This window comes from Ovis aries, chromosome 6 (genome assembly GCF_016772045.2).
Source record: "Ovis aries strain OAR_USU_Benz2616 breed Rambouillet chromosome 6, ARS-UI_Ramb_v3.0, whole genome shotgun sequence".
Classification (NCBI taxonomy): Eukaryota; Metazoa; Chordata; class Mammalia; order Artiodactyla; family Bovidae; genus Ovis; species Ovis aries.
The window spans coordinates 100,962,009-100,979,582 of record NC_056059.1 but is presented as its reverse complement, the minus strand read 5'-3'; the positions used below and the strand labels follow the sequence as shown (position 1 = coordinate 100,979,582).

Genomic DNA, 17,574 nt, shown 5'->3' with positions numbered 1-17,574 from the left:
ACCCTGCTTATTTAATTTATATGCAGAGTATATATCATGGGAAACACTCAGCTGGAAGAAGCACAAACTGGAATCAAGATTGCCAGGAGAAATACTAATAACCTCAGATATGCAGATGACACCACCCTTATGGCAGAAAGTGAAGAGGAACTAAAAAGCCTCTTGATGAAAGTGAAAGAGGAGAGTGAAAAAGTTGGCTTAAAGCTCAACATTCAGAAAACGAAGATTATGGCATCTGGTCCCATCACTTCATGGGAAACAGATGGGGAAACAGTGGAAACAGTGTCAGACTTTATTTTGGGGGCTCCAAAATCACTGCAGATGGTGACTGCAGCCATGAAATTAAAAGACGCTTACTCCTTGGAAGAAAAGTTATGACCAACCTAGATAGCATATTGAAAAGCAGAGACATTACTTTGCCAACAAAGGTCCGTCTAGTCAAGGCTATGGTTTTTCCAGTGGTCTTGTGTGGATGTGAGAGTTGGACTGTGAAGAAAGCTGAGCGCTGAAGAATTGATGCTTTTGAACTGTGGTGTTGGAGAAGACTCTTGAGAGTCCCTTGGACTGCAAGGAGATCCAACCAGTCCATTCTGAAGGAGATCAGCCCTGGATGTGGGTGTTCTTTGGAAGGAATGATGCTAAAGCTGAAACTCCAGTACTTTGGCCACCTCATGCAAAGAGTTGACTTATTGGAAAAGACTGGTGCTGGGAGGGATTGGGGGCAAGAGAAAAGGGGACAACAGAGGATGAGATGGCTGGATGGCATCACCGACTCGTTGGACGTGAGTCTGAGTGAACTCCAGGAGCTGGTGATGGACAGGGAGGCCTGGCGTGCTGCAATTCATGGGGTCGCAAAGAGTCAGACACGACTGAATGACTGAACTGAACTGAACTTCACACTCAAAGAAACTATTCCTAGTGTGTCTTCAAGTTATATTTGCACTCTGTACTAACAGAACTGAGATGTTGCTGCTTTTCCTATTGCATTGTCAATATATAGAGCTTCGAACTGAAGGCTGTTCTCTGCCATGCATCATAAACACCGGTTGTCATCTAACAATAGCCAGGGTTTGCATTTGTGTTATAGCAGAAAGTATACAACAACTTCATTACAATTTCCCAGTTGACTTTATAAAATATGGAGTTACAGCTCAATCTTTTCACTTTATTTGCTGGGGTTTTGCAGTGGATGTTTTTGGCATTTCAGGAAAGAATATTCTTTGCAGTGAGGGACTGTCACGCTGTAAGACATATAGCATTCTTGACCCCTGGGCAACGACTACCAGTAGCTTCACCCAGTCATTGTTATAACCAAACATACTCTCATACATTCTCAAAAGCCTCCTACTAAGTAGTGCCACCCATGGTAAAAACTAGCTCACTGGCACAAGGAAAGGTCAGGCTAAACTTTATCATGTAATCTAGAGAATTCCAGATCCTCACTCCTACATAAAGGCAACATCCGATTTTCAGAGCCCTGGAAATAACACACACAGCTATACTCTTATCAAAATTGTTTCAAAGAAGCATACTACCATTTAGCCACAGAGGCTTTTTCAAAGCTGGAACAATCTTAGAAAGCATTTACTCTGACACCTTTATTTTACAGATAAGGAGACTAAAGTCCAGAAAAAGGAAATGATTTGCCTGAGTTCACAGATGCTAATTAATACCAGAAGTAGGACCAGAGCCACCTCATTCTAGCCCCTTCCCATTCAATCTTCCCTAATCATAGATTACAAAGCAAAGAAGGATCTTTTGAAACATCTCTCAAGCCATTGTTTTTATTTTATTTTATTTTATTTTTAATTGGAGGATGGTTTCTGCCACACATCAACATGAATCAGCCATAGGTATGGTTTCAATATAAAATCTTACCTGCAGTGAGCCAGAGGTAGACTTTCTTACCCCTGAAACTGATTCTTTCTGACAATTCTCTCCTACAAACATTTTCACACACTACAAAAGTGTGAATACCGAGGGTGGAAGAGGTGGGTGAATTGGGAGAGTGGGATTAACACATGTACACTACTGATACTATGTATAAAGTAGATAACTAATGAGCCTACTGTGCAGTGCAGGGAACTCCACTCAGTGCTCTGTGGGGACCTGAATGGGAGAGAAATCCAAGAAAGAGGGCATCATGCATACATATAGCTGATTCACTTTTCTGTACAGTAGAATATAACACAATATTGTTGTATTCTCCAATAACAATGTAAGATAAAATAAAAATAGAAAAGTTAATATATATTTATTAAAAAGTAGTGGGAACTTATGTACACCCATGGCAGATTCATGCTGATGTATCTCAAAACCAATACAGTATTGTAAAGTAAAAAAATAAAATAAAATTAGAAAAAAAAGAGAAGATAACACAAAGCAAAAAATAAAAATAAAATAAAAATGTAAAAAAAAAAAGTAGTTTTTAAAAAATCCAAGGAAATGCTCATTTAAAGAAATGGAAAAGAAAATCCTCAAACCTTTTCTAGTGAACCTGAATGCTGTATTTTCAAACATAATTCTTCCACGTCTTAAAGTAAATACACCCCCCAACCGAAGGGCTTCCCTGGTGGCTCAGGATATAAAGAATCCACTTGCCAGTACAGGAGACTGGGGTTCAATTCCTGGGCCAGGAAGATCCCCAGAGAAGGGAATGGCTACCCACTCCAGTGTTCTTGCCTAAGAAATTCCATGGACAGAGGAGCCTGGTAGGTTACAGCTCATGGGGTCAGAAAGAGTCAGACACAACTGACCAACTAACACTTTCACCTTGACCTTCCAACCGAAAATCAAACACGACAGTAAACACAAAAATAATGAACAAAAACTAGTCAATTCAATATTACCTGCTCTCTCTTCAAAGTAATGACATACAGTCAATAAATACCTTAAACACATTCATTGTTTTCATTATTAGGAAAAACATCTCTTTATAAAAATTTATATGACTTCCATTTTTACCAGAATAGATTTTTGTTGTTGCTGTTTGTCATCAGTATTAGTACTGCATTAACTAGATTGCCAGTCTCTGCCTGCGTGTACTTTTCAAAATAAATATCTCAGTAAAATACTGAATGCAGTTTTTTATGAGTTCTTAATTCAATTCCCAGTTTCACAGCTGTTCAGGCATCTGGACTATTATCATTAAAATGTTTCAAATTGAGTACAGCTTAGATATTCAGGGCTCTGGGCTACTCCCAAAGAATATTAAGCTTTTATCTTGTAGTTCGAGAAGAAAGTACAGATCTAACTACTCAATGTCCTTCTATATACAAAAGAAGTGACTTCTGTGGGACTCAGCCACCTGAACCATGAGAGGACAGCATAGAAAAAAATAGGAGAAAAGACTACACAAAACTAAAGTCACCAGACACAGAAAAGCATTTTATAGAGAATTAACAGCTACAGTCAATATAAAACAATATGTTCTTCTAACTGCTCTTAAGTAATTTAGATATATCCTTACCTAATTTTATCATGATTTCCCAGCACCACTTTTGAATAGGTAATAGTCTTTAATCATCTGAGGTTCTTGTTAAAACTCATATGGCTGGGTTCAGGTAGGTCTCAGTAATTGCATTTCTAACAAGATCCCAGGTGAAACTGATGCTTTTGGTCTTGAGATCACACTCTGAACTGCTCTGAACTGCTACTTTAAAGGATTTTTAAAATACTTTATCTTGACAGTTATTAATAATAATAAGTACATTTTTCATTTTTACCCAGAGTGTGAGATACTTACACCCACATTTTAAAAACTGAATATTAAAATGTGTGAATTCTTACTTTTACTATATATAATGAACCCTGATTTTTCCATTCCATTCCATCCTGTTCTATCCCTTTTCATTGAAAAGTGGTCATGAACCACTGATGCATCAAGATCTATATTTTGAAAAATACTGCTCTAGAATCCCATGTTCATCATGAAATTTAATAATAATAACTGTTGACATGTATTGACATTTACCAAATGCTAGATACACTTCCAGTATCTTACAGGCAATGCTCAAGCTCACTTCATAAATTAAAAGCCTATAACAACACTATGGAGTAGATATTAGTAAATGCCCATTTCACAGAGAGGGAATCTGTGGTTCACAGAGGTTAACACAACTTGCCCAAGGTTATAGGGCTTTGTGTAATTCCAGAACATAGTGATAAAGTATGGTATAATATCTCACAGTAAGATACTTTAGTTTTGAGTCCCACATCTACCACTTAGTGGCTGTATGACTTTGGTAAATTACAAAGACTTCCCAAGTTTCAGTTTTTGTTTTTGTTTTTTAATGTCTGATTTTTTTTTTTTATGAGGACCATTTTTAAAGCCTCTCCTGAATTTGTTGCAATACTGTTTTCTGTTTTGATTTTTTGACCATGAGACATATGGCATCCCTGACCAGGGATGAAACTCACAACCTCTGCACTAGAAGGTGAAGTCTTAACCACAGGACCACCAAAGAAGTTCCCAGTTCCAGTTTTCCCACCTATAAAAGAAAATAATAGCTCCTATTCACGTGGGAGCTTGAAGATTAAAGGTGATAACCCATGCAAGAGCTTGGCATAACTAGCACATAGTAAGGCTTTAATAATTGCTATCTATTATTAAACACAGAGATTCATTCTTCTTTGTCACATCATATGCTGCCTCCCTGCCCTCGAATTTTAGTTTCCAGCACTGTCTCTGGATTTGCCTTTTCTCCTGAGTCTTTGATTTCTGACACTTATCATCCTGTGACCTTGCTTCTCCCTTTCTCCCATCCATCCTCCTCCAGCAGCTCCCTCTGTTGAGAGGGAGTCCTCAGAGCTCCTTCCCCAGATAATTCTTCACAACCCCCACCTGTTTCTAGGCATCAGTGTCCAAGGCTCCCCCACAGAACCTGTCAACTCAAACCTAACCCTACAAACACAGAAAAGTTACTCCATGATGAAAGTATAAGTTGTTACCAAAGTATGAAATCTCTAATCAATAAATCGTGAACGTGAGAAGGCTAGTCCTTCTGGATACCCATAATTGCCTTTGTATAACATTGCCGGCATTGCACTTGACCATTTCACAGTAATAAACCGTGTGCATGCGTGTGTGCCTGCTAAGTCACTTCAGTCGTGTCTGAATCTTTGCGACCCTATGGACTATAGCCCACCAGGCTCCTCTGTCCATGGGATTCTTGAGGCAAGAAAACTGGAGTGGGTTGCCATGCAACCTTCCACAGGATTTCCTAACCCAGGGATCAAACCTATGTCTCTTATGTCTCCCGTGTTGGCAGGTGGGTTCTTAACCACTGGTGCCACCTGGGAAGCCCTGTAATAAACCACTGCTGCTGCTGCTGCTGCTAAGTCACTTCAGTCGTGTCCAACTTTGTGCGACCCCACAGATGGCAGCCCACGAGGCTCCCCCATCCCTGGGATTCTCCAGGCAATAAACCACAATGGGATACAAAAACCAAAAAGGAATTCTAAAGGCAGTACTCCTGTGGCTAAATCCTGCTTTTATGCAATTAGGTGCAACAAGATAACATCAAGCTCCTTTGGCTCCCCTAGGTCATCTTTTCCTCCTAGAAGTTTCTTCACGGAAGAAATTTTAAAACCAGATATTCCCTGCACAATAGAACAATCAAAAATGACACCTCAAGGGAGTTGGAGAATTTTTTTCTCTATATCATTAAAAACAGGAGTGACATGCCCTCCAACAGTTTCTGGGATAAACACTCCTATCTTGAGAAAGACTAGCTTTGAAATTACTTTCCCTGCAGTCCATTTCATTTCAGTGTGTCCAGTGAATACTGTCACCAAGAACTCAACCTTTCTCCCCTTCTCAATTGCTACACCCAAAGAAATAATCCCTTCTTTCTGTATTTCAGCTTTTTCTGATCTTGGTTTTCATCAAAATATAGTCTATTTATGATAGAAAGTTTCAGTTTTATAACATAGTGAATTCTACTTTTACAGATTATACTCCATTTAAACATATTATAAAATACTGTCTATATTCACCATGCTGTATATTATATCATTGTATCTTATTTATTTTATACCTAGTAGGCTGTACCTCTTAATCCTTTTCCCCTATCTGGCCTCACTCCCACTCCCCCAGTGGTAACCACTAGCTTGTTCTCTATCTGTGAATCTATTTCTGTTTTGTTATATTTCTTCATTTGTTTTACTTGTTTAGATTCCATATATAACTGAAAACATATGGTATTTGTCTTACTTCAATAAGCATAATACTCTCCAGGTCTATCCATTTTGTTGTAAATGACAAAAAATTCATTCTTTACTAATGGCTGTATAATATTCCATTGTGTATAAACGCCCCATCTCTTTATCCATTCATCTGTTGATGGATACCTAGGTTCCTTCCATGAACTTCCCAGGTCATGCTAGTGGTAAAGAATCCACCTCCCAATGCAGGAGACTCAAAGAGATGCAGTCCATTCCCTGGGTTTGGAAGATTCCCTGGAGTAGAAAATGGCACCCCACTCCGTTACTCTTGCCTGGAAAATTCCATGGGGCCACAAAGAGTCAAAGATGACTGAGCGACAAGAATGCGACACAGGTTCCTTCCATACCTTGACTATTGTAAGTAATGCTGCTATGAACGTTGGGTGCATAATCTATCTTTTCGTATTCATGTTCTTGCCTACTTCAGATGTGTACCCAGGTATATAAAGAAATCACCCTGTGTCTCATGCTGGTGCTCAGTCCTGACTGACTCTTTGTGACCCCATGGACTGCTACCCACAGGCTCCTCTCTGTCCATGAGACTTTCCAGGCAAGAATACTGGAGTGGGTTGCCTTTTCTTTCTGCAGAGGATCTCCCTGACTTAGGGATCGAACCCATATCTCTTGCATCTCCTGCAGTTCAGGCAGGTTCTTTACCACAGCACCTCCTGGGAAGCCCAAAGAGCTTGTACAACTCCATATAAAAAATGATTTTAAAATGGACAGAAGGCCCAGAGAAACATTTCTCCAAAGAAAACATTCAGATGGTTAACAAGCACATGAAAAAGTGTTCACTGAATGTAACTAATCCTCAGGGAAACACAAACCAAAACCATAATAAGACATTACCCCACACTGGTCAAAATGACTGTCATCAAAATAATAATAATAATAAATGTTGGTGAGTATGTGGAGAAAAGGGAACCCTAGTACACTCTTGGTGGGAATGTAAATTTGTAAAGCCACTATGGAGAACAATATGGAGGTTCTTGAAAATATATATTATTTCAGCTTTTTCAAGTTGAGTCCCTAGTCCTCAACCCTAGGACCACCTACCTCTTCTCTCTCCACTACCTCCATCTGTTTCTCACAGTATTCCAGGGATATACTTAACGGTGGATATAAGCTTGGTTTACTATAATAGAGTACACTGTTCATGAAAATACTATAGAAGGCCTGCACCTTTAAAATCACATCTTTAATATAATTTGATGAACTAGTATTAAAAGTAGATATATGAGAAGTTTCACCTGAAAAAAAAGAAGACCTCCCCTTACCTGAGTTTCCTGGTATTATTTCACATATAAATCTCTTGCCCTAAGGGCAAAAGTCTGGGAATTAAGCAATAAGGATAAATCACTGGTTTTATCCTACATGGTTTTTCCAGTAGTCATGCATGGATGTGACAGCTGGACCATAAAGAAGGCTGAATGCCAAAGAATTGATGCTTCTGAACTGTGGTGTTGGAGAAGACTCTTGAGAGTGCCTTGGACTGCAAGGAGATCAAATCACTCCATCCTAAAGGAAATCAGTCCTGAATATTCATTGGAAGGACTGATGCTGAAGCTGAAACTCCAATATTTTGGCCACCTGATGTGAAGAGCTGACTCACTGGAAAAGACGCTGATGCTGGGAAAGATTGAAGGCAGTAGGAGAAGGGGACAACAGAGGATGAGATGGTTGGATGGCATCACCGACTCAGTGGACATGAGTTTGAAGAAAGCTCTGGGAGATGGTGAAGGACAGGGAAGGCTGGCGTGCTGCAGTCCATGGGGTCACAAAGAGTTGGACACGACTGAGTGACTGAACAACAAATAAATCATTGGAGTTACACGGACCATATCTTTGCTGTTCACCTCTCACCAGAAGATAAAATCTGGTCAAGCCAATTACTATGAGTGAACCTTGATAGTGGCAATCCATCCCACGGGCCCCAACCCATCAGCATAACACTGTCATCTAAAAGATCTATGGAGAACTTCAAGGCCAGTTCTTTGAGACCATATTGGGACCAGGGTCTGCACTATATGTCAAGCACATTGAAACACAGATTATCATTCTAAAATTAATAGAAAAGCACTGAGAAGGTGACATATTAGAAAAATGACAGGGTATTTGGATTCAGATAGATCTGGTTTTCTCAACTCTATTACCTCGTATTAACAATAATAGCTTGAGTAAGTTTTACCTGTTTGAACCTAAACATACTCACAGAGTGGAAATAACATATCTGAATTAGATATAACATAGCTTACTTCTAGAATTACTAATTATTTCTAACTATTCCTAGAATTCGAAGTAGTATATTGAAAAAATAAATAAAACTCCCATGGAGTGCTTGGTACTTAGCAGGTACTTGATTAGTTAGCGTGATTATTATTACGAGTCTGTGTGACTTAAAGAGGCAGAAAAACTCAAGACAGAATGAGAGTTATTTCGCCTCCATGGGAAATTTGAGAAACTACTTTCTTTAACTGAAAACTCAATTTGATGGGCAGAATACAGCCCTAATTACAGATCTTAATTATGACTTTTACTTCAATCTATTGATAGATCTTACTTGTAAGAAAAAGAAATATGCTTCTCAGAGATATTCCTGAGGGCACTCTTCTATACAATCACAATATGCATATTGAAAAGAACTCACATGTTTGCTCTGAAGTATTTGCTTTCAAAATTACTCAGACATGATTTTCTTTCTAAGGTCTTCAAGAAATATCGTATTTCAGGCAAGGCCATTTTATCTATCAGGGAGTATAAAAACAGTACTTAGAATGATTCAAGAAACTATAAAAAATAATCTGGAAAAACTATTGGCTCTGAAATACTAAACTGAAGCTACAAAATAAAATTTTATACATATTTAACTACATGTCTAAAAAAAAGTTGTGCTTCCCAGGTTGCACAGTGGTCAAGAATTTGCCTGCCAATGCAGGGGACATAGGAGATGCAGGATTCATCCCTGGGTTGGGAAGATCCCCTGGAGTAGTAGATGGCAACCCATTGCAGTATTCTTGCCTGGAAAACCCCATGGAGAGAGGGGCCTGAGGGGCTACAGTCTATGGGGCCTCAAAAGAGTCAGACACAACTTAGCCAACTAAACAACAACATACTAAAAAAAGTAAAATGGAGGAAATTCAGCCTATTTCCATAATGCATTTAAGCTAACTTTTAAAAGTTATGGGTATTTTAAGATCATTAAAGTAGGCTAAAAGGATGTGAACCACATTATTAGAAAACCTCAACTAAGGTATAATTGTGCATGAAATTTAATGCTGAGTTCTTGGATGACAAACTAAAATGATAAACATGGTGATTTTTAGCCTCTGTTCTTCTAAGAAAAGAAGCAACACTAGCTAATCAGAAGAGACACATTTTCTAAAGCAGTAAAAGCAAAGATGGATTTGTAGAGATCTTTACATAAGGGATATTGAAGTACATAACAAAAAGCACCAAGATATTTTCCATGGAGCCCATCTCTTTTCAACTGACTCCCTGCAAAAAGTAAAAAGTATTATATTAAACCACAGTGAATGAAGACAACGTAATAAAAAGGAGTTGCAACATGATTAGGAAGGGTAAATTTTCAATTTGATAAAAATAGAGAGCATGGAAGATTTAGAAAGCTGAGTAGACTATTACTTTTAAATATCAATGGTTGCTTGTCCAGTCTCCTCAGAGATACTATATAAAGAGCAACATGAACTATATATGGTCCCTGGATAGTGCCTGAAACACAAGTATTATGCATTCTTTATTGAAAAATTATCCACATGTTAAACGGCAAGTATACAAGTGACAAAAGTATCACAGTTCTGAAGATAAAACCATTTGTATTTTGGCTCAAAGCACATATACCTCCCCCCTTCTACATGTTAGGCAGTATAAATAATTGTAGACAAATTTTTTTCAGGAAGGAACTTTGAGCATAAATGATCAAAGGAGATAGAAATAAAACCAATATAATTTTAAAAATCAGCAAAAGGAAGGAAGGTGCCTTTCTGAATTTCCTCCTCTCCATCCACCTTCACATTCTACTTTAATTAAATTTGATTCCCTCAAGCACTAGCATTCAAGATAATTATTAAATAGCCCAAATTAGTACTTCTATTTTGTTTTATTAATTAAGATTATTACCCAGTCCACAGGCAACAGGATCTCCAATTCAACTCCATTATTAGTCCTCACAGCTAAATCTAGGACCTCCCACTGGGATACAGCAGATTAGAGATTTTACAGTATAATATAAAAAATAATTGTGGGAGATGTTTATTTATTCTAACAGTTTCTACTCTCTTTAAACTCAAGAGTATTTTGTAATTTCAAAGAGGAAAAAAAAATTGGTTCCACTCTAGATTTTTTGTTTTGCTTTTACTTTAGAATAGTAAAAACACAATATTTCATCTATTACAGAAATAAAATAGGCTTGTGTAAGCCAGTCTGGAAAGTGAACTATATTTGGTAGCATTATTACCTTTAGAAAATGAACTCTGAGTCCAAATAGACATTTTTTCAAATGAACTTTGGGGAAATAGCTACCTGCATAAGTTGGAGTCTACCACTGCTTTCTTCATTCATGTCTTTGCTTGCTCACTTACTAAGGAAACATTAATAGATGTCTATATGATTCATACTCTGTTCTGGGAGCTAGATACAGGTATTCCCACCACCACCAATACACCTATTAAGGAACTCACTGTAGCTGGCTGGGGAAGGGTACATTAACATTATTAAAATAATCATTCATGGTATGTTTAAGACATTACAGAAGCAGATAAGATGACATGATTAACTCTTCCTGCATGGAATTGGGCAAGTCTTCCAAAGGAAGGTCCACTTGAAGTGGACCACTGATAATCAACAGGGGCTTTCCAGGCAGAAGATATTTCAGGAGAATGAAATCCAGAAGCAAGAAATAAGAAGTATAAAGAGTGAGGGTCTTTGGTGTAGGCAGACACAGCTAAAAATCAAGGGCTTTGAAGAGCTTTTAGTCCCTGTACTAAGGCATTTAGAGTTGCTGTTATAGGTCTCTGGGGTCTATCACAGGTTTTAGAACACGGGGCTTACACAATTAGATCTGTACTTTGTAAAGATTAATTGTGGCAATGCCACAGTAGAATGGAGATACTGCTTAAAACACACATGTGCACAGTATCCTCTGAAAACTGAACATTGACTTCATCACAATAATCCCTCCACTTCCAAATGGGCTTTTATTTAGTGCTGAAACCATCATAATCTTGTAAAGTTTGAGTTTATATAGCAAAGACAGATGGGTTACCATTCCAGACTCAATTTGAAAGCCCAACTCTTCCCATGAAGAACATTAACTTCATGGCTAAGTGGCCTATTTATGACTTTAATTTTAAATACCTTTCTCCATCCAGGAGAAATATTAATCATTTAATCACAAATTTAAGTGTAAACAGGCATCTTTTTTATTTTAAATCTCTTCTGCTTTTTCCTCAGTAAAAGGTGATCAGGATAGAATGGCTGCCTCAGGTTCTTGTTATTATCAAGCTTCTCCACACTTATATGTGACCAACTGGGTGGCTGTCCCTCCCTACTTAGGGGTTTCCCAGGTGGCAGTAGTGGTAAAGAACCCTCCTGCCAATGCAGGAGATGTAGACACTAGGGATCGATACCTGGGTCTGGAAGATGCCCTGCAGAAGGGCATGGCAACCTACTCTAAAATTCTTGCCTGAAGAATCCCATGGACAGAGGAGCCTGGGGGGCTATGGTCCATGGGGTCGCAAAGAGTCTGCCATGCCTGAAGTGACTTTGCTTGCATACATGCTCTCCTTACCGGGCTCCAAGCTGGGCCTCCACCCACCTCTTCCATTTTATTTTTCCAAGGCATTCAGCTTTACCAAAAAACTGAAACATGGCAGAAAGAAGGAAACAGCATTGCAGAAGCTTAACTCGTGGGAAAAGAACCCTTCAACACTGGCCATAAAAGAAACCACAGGAGAACAACCACAGGTAACAAAGAGGGTCCTACAGCACTGCAAACATGAAGAACAAGAACCAGATGTATCACCAGGACCTTGCAGCAGCACTATGTACTTTCAGCCCTGAGAAACTAATCAGGACACTAACAGAACCAGAAAGAAAACACACTTCAGTGGGCCAGTAGGTCACAGCCAAGCTATTCAGAACACTGTTGGTAAACAACAAACTAGGCTTTGGCCAAGACAGCAAAATAAACAGACTCAAGCCACTCATTACCACCTGCTGCACATTCCTAGCCCTTCCTGCCCCACCCCGCCCCCACCTCCCTAACCCTCTCCCTTCACCCTGAAGAATCCAAGATCACATAATCAATGAGACCTTGACCATAAGAACTCTCTGAGTTTTGACCACTGCTCTCCTGAGCAAAACCTGAAAGAATTTCACTGGGAATTACAGTCCAGAACACTTTCTACTTTTACACTGAAGTTTACACTCTTGTCTAAAAGGGTGCATCACTATTTGTTCTGCGCTGACTTTGTTTTTTCTTGAGAACACAGTTCTCACCCCCGCTTATTATCAAATCTGTATGTTCAAAATTGTTCAAATTCACTGTATATACAGCCCACAAGAACATAACTGAGAAACCATCCTCCTCTCAAACCCAAGCCCCTGTGATTAAGTAATAAAACCAAACAACACAGTTGAAAGCCAAGGACAAGACTGAGTTTCAGCAGGCTTTCCCACATAGAAAGGACCACAGAGTCTCCTTCTTTTAATCACTCTAGCTGTGTATTCCTTACACAAACCTCAAACTAAAGTCCAGATCTGAACAAGTTCAGTTTTCCCCTTACTCCCACTTAAAGGTCTTCTACCAAGAAGACATCCTCTCTGAAGGGTAAGAGGATTTTATTTATCTTAAGGTTTTGTCAGTACATCCGTCCTCCAAGATGTCTAAGGGAAATTCTCTGACAACTCAGTAATGGCTCTAAAGAGAACAGATTTCTCCGCTTGCTACCTGAAGGTCAGGCACCCAGAGAAGACAAAAAGGGGAATTGTATTATTGGGCTTTCTTAGAGGTTGAAATATCCCCAGAGAAGAGGAAGTATTTAGAAATTTAAAAGGGAGAGTGAGGTCTTAATAAGTCTAATGTGATCTTTATATTTGTGTTCTTTTTCTAATATATTAACTGTGTGTGTTTTATATTTTATGATGCCCAGCCTAATACCAACACCCATTCTTGCCCTTAATGGTTGGTTTTGAGGTCTAATTAGAAGCAGGAGACAGATTGTTTATATTTAATCTGTCCATCTTCTTCTCAGTAATTGAGTAAAGCTCTTAACTCTACTGTAAATATCCCTGGGTTTCAATTAATTTGTTCGACTTAATAGACATAGCAACACATACTGTTTTACTTATGGATAAGCAGACACTTTGCAACTTTTATACTTCAAATACACATGATTTATTTACTTCCTCATTTTAGAAAGAGATGAGATAATAATGTCCTTCTAGATTTACCAAAAAAAAAAATAGTAAGCTATGATGGAAACAGAAATATATTGGAAATGATATTTTAAATGAATTAATATATGCATAGAGTACAAGGCAGTCTGGGTTCCCTATTACTAGCTGGTATTGAAAACCTATCACTCTAAGGAATCCAGAGTAATATTATCTACCCTTATATTTGAGGACTTGTACAAGAAACGCAGTCTGTAGTATTCTTTTTTTTAATGATAACATATTACATATCTCTATCCTCAAAAGCGGTCAGATACTTCCTCGAAAAGTTTCCTTTTAAAAAATCTAAAGAAATTATTTTGGGTGACTGAAAACTCAACAAATATTCCCAAAGGCTTTGTTTCCAATTACAGTATTTACTATTAAAATATACCTTTGAATAATTATTATCTAGAAAACTCTCCTGATATAAGACACTAATAGAAACGAGCAGCGAAGGGGGCAGATAGAGGGGCAGATAGATAGTGAGGAGTCTATATTCCTTCCTTCTATTTTTAAGCCTAGAAATGCGTACTATCAGCTTGCTCTGTTTTCTTCCTTTTAAAAATAATAATAAAGGAGCATTGTTCCCCATCATCTACATGCACGCGTACGCGCGCGCGCGCACACACACACACACACACACACACACACTGCACCAGCACGGGATTCCTGCGGTCCCTCCTCGCCCCGTGCAGCCCCCACCCGCGTCTCCCGCAGCTGTGCCCGCAGCCCCCCGGGGCGCAGGCGAGGCCAGGTCCCAGCCCCCCGAGGTCACCCCGGAGCACATCACTCCCCCCCACGCCCCAAACCAGGTCGCTTACCCTGCTCGGAGCGCACGACAGAAGAGGGAAGGCGACTGCTCCGAAGAAAAAGACCCCCAGGACGAGCAGGAAAAAATAAATAATAAAGCGCGGAGGGCAGTCTCCTTACTTCCCACAACAAGGGGAAGTATTGCGCCCCATGCACTGGGTAGCTCCGCAGCCGCGGTTTCGGAGGAAATGCGCGGCGGCAGAAGCAGCTGCGGCTGGGGTGGAAAGTTGGGGGTGGTTCCCCCCAGCCGCCCGCGCCTCAATCCGCTCCGGTCCCCGCCGCAGTCTTGACAGCTCCCCCGGCCTTCGATACCCTCCGAAGCCCCGCCGCCGGTTTCCACCCGGAGCTGGGCTGAGTTGCCACATGCACTTGAGAGATCCTAGCAGTTGCGCACAGAAGAGTCCCAGAAGTTAGAAAGAGTGATTGTGTGTGAATGTGTAAATATACAGTACAAGAGGCTGGAACAACTGAGCGGGGCCAACCCTCAGACGCAGCCCGGGGTTTCAGATTTCATTTGGCAACTGGCAGCTTCAGAAGATTCGAGCCGCACGACGGGGGAGGCAAGAGGAGCCCAGTCCTCGCCCAGCGCCTCTCTGCTGAGTTATCTTAGAGCCTGGGTGACACTGGGTGGGGGGTGAGGGGGCGGTCCCCGGACCCTCGACAGCCAGACAGAGCCCTGCTTCGGTACCCCCGAGGCTGACTTGACCCGTTTATTTCTTTCATATCACAGATACACGTTGGTGTGAATCTGGGGCTGTGCGTGCGGAGAAGGGATGCCGAATACATATCCCTTTGCCCCCTAGAAGCTCAGCATGTCTTTGGCCAAACCTCACAAGGTTTTACTTGCTTCTGTCAGCTCTCTGTATAAAATCTTATTTCTCCAATCAGAATTACCTGGGTCATTAAACCTGTATTCCTAGAAATGTTTATTTAGATGAATACTCTCTAGTTAGATCTTTAGAGAAATTCAAAGCATAATTACTTCCTTATCATGGTTTAAGAGCTCTCAAAATTACGCAGTATAAAAGAAAGAGGATGGAGTAGTAAATATTTTGCTGATGCAGCCCCCTCTCCTCCCACCACCAAAGGAAAAAGAATTTCAGATCTAGATATTAGATATTATAGTACTGATTACCTGGAATGCCAACTCAACTATTCAAATATATATATATATATATATATATATATATATATATATATATATATGCTTTGAAGTATTTAAAAACCATCACTATGGATCTCCAGTGATACGGAAAAGCACACATTTAAATTTAGAAACACCAAAAATAAAAGTCTGTGTGGACACATGTGTTTCTTTTTTTTTTTCTTTTATCTCTCTTTTTCTGGTTTCTTGTAGTCTTTCTTTCTGGTGATCTGTCTCATCCTGGCTTGATGTCCCACTAGAAAATTGATTTTCTGGTGGAAGAATTCTCAACCATCTAATTAAGCTTGGCAGGGAAAAAATTCTTTGGGTATTTCTTTTTAAAAGTGTGTGTTGAATTCCTACCCAGAAGCAGTGTAACTTATTTTCTAATTGGTAGGACTAAATGACCTTCATGGCTTTACATATTCTACCTTGCAGCCTGGCAGGTACGTGCCAATGGGCGGTTTTAGATGAAAGCTGGAAAATAGTGAAATTAACCAAAATGAAATCTGCAAACACTTGAGGGTCCCAAGAGCCTCAGGATGATGTGTCAATGATTCAAGATTCTGACATTTAGAAAAGACAAGGAAGCTATCATGTTGGTAACCTAATTCAGGATATAACTAGTACCACAAGCAACTTAGAATCAAGACAATACAAAATTGAACTCAACATGATTACCGGATATTCCCTAATCCAAACGGTTAAGACATGCCTCTATGACTCACCCTCACATCTAAGATCTTTGCTTTCACATCTCCTGACCTCCGTCTCCATCCCTTCCAGTTCAGTTAAGTCATTCAGTCGCGTCCAATGCTTTGCGAAGCCATGGACTGCAGCACACCAGACTTTCCTGTCCATCACCAAGTCCCATGTCCATTGAGTCAGTGATGCCATCCAACTGTCTCATTCTCCATTGTCCCCTTCTCCTCCTGCCTTCAATCTTTCCCAGCATCAAAGTCTTTTCTAAACAGTCAGTTCTTCGTGATCTCCTTTAGGATGGACTTGTTGGATCTCCTTGCAGTCCAAGGGACTCTCAAGAGTTTTCTCCAACACCACAGTTCAAAAGCATCAATTCTTCAGTGCTCAGCTTTCTTTATGGCCCAAATCTCACATCCATACATGACTACTGGAAAAACCATGGCTTTTGGTTTTGACTAGATGGACTTTTGTTGGCAAAGTAATGTCTCTAGTTTTAATATGTTGTCTAGGTTGGTCATAGCTTTTTTTCCAAGGAGCAAGTGTCTTTTAATTTCATCTCTGTAGTCACTATTTGCAGTGATTTTGGAGCCCAAGAAAAGAAAGTCTCTGTTTCCACCATCTATTTGCCATGAAGTGATGAGAACGGATGCCATGATCTTAGTTTTTTGAATGTTGAATTTTAAGCAAGTGTTTTCACTCTCCTCTTCCACTTTCATCAAAAGGCTCTTCAGTTCCTCTTTGCTTTCTGCCATAAGGGTGGTATCATCTGCACATCTGAGGTTATTGATATTTCTCCCAGAAATCTTGATTCCAGCTTGTGGTTCATCCAGTCTGGCATTTTGCATGATATACTCTGCATATAAGTTAAATAATCAGGGTAACTATATACAGCCTTGACGTACTCCTTTGGCAGTTGGAACCAGTCTGTTGTTCCATGTCCAGTTCTAACTGTTGCTTCTCGACCTGCACACAGATTTCTCAGGAGGCAGGTCAGGTGGTCTGGTATTCTCCCTTCCACCTGACATCATTTCATTGATGTGTATGATGTATGCGATTATCTTAAGCTAGACAGTACAACTGAAAAATGGGAAGACTGTCACTTGAGGATTAAGCAGCAGGGAAGGTATATCTACCAAAACCCTGTCTTCCCCTATCATTTCTCTGCAGAAAGAAAAGTGCCATTGTATTTGTTTTCTAGAAGCTCCTTAGGGATTTAGCAAAGATCTTTGTCACCAATC

The 17,574-nt window shown here is 39.8% G+C and overlaps 1 protein-coding gene across 2 annotated transcripts in view; it reads right to left on the bottom strand.

The window, feature by feature from the left end:
• The window catches only part of ARHGAP24 (Rho GTPase activating protein 24), an 887,096-nt gene that overhangs the window by 561,777 nt on the left and 307,745 nt on the right, over positions 1-17,574 (bottom strand). The window contains exon 1 of one of the 2 annotated variants that reach the window (XM_004009967.6): positions 14,502-14,904. The exons of the other annotated variant lie outside the window; for it this stretch is intronic. The gene's annotated coding sequence lies outside the window, so the exon portion shown is untranslated. Of the gene's footprint in view, positions 1-14,501; positions 14,905-17,574 lie in introns of those variants that run through there. 2 annotated transcript variants of the gene reach the window in all.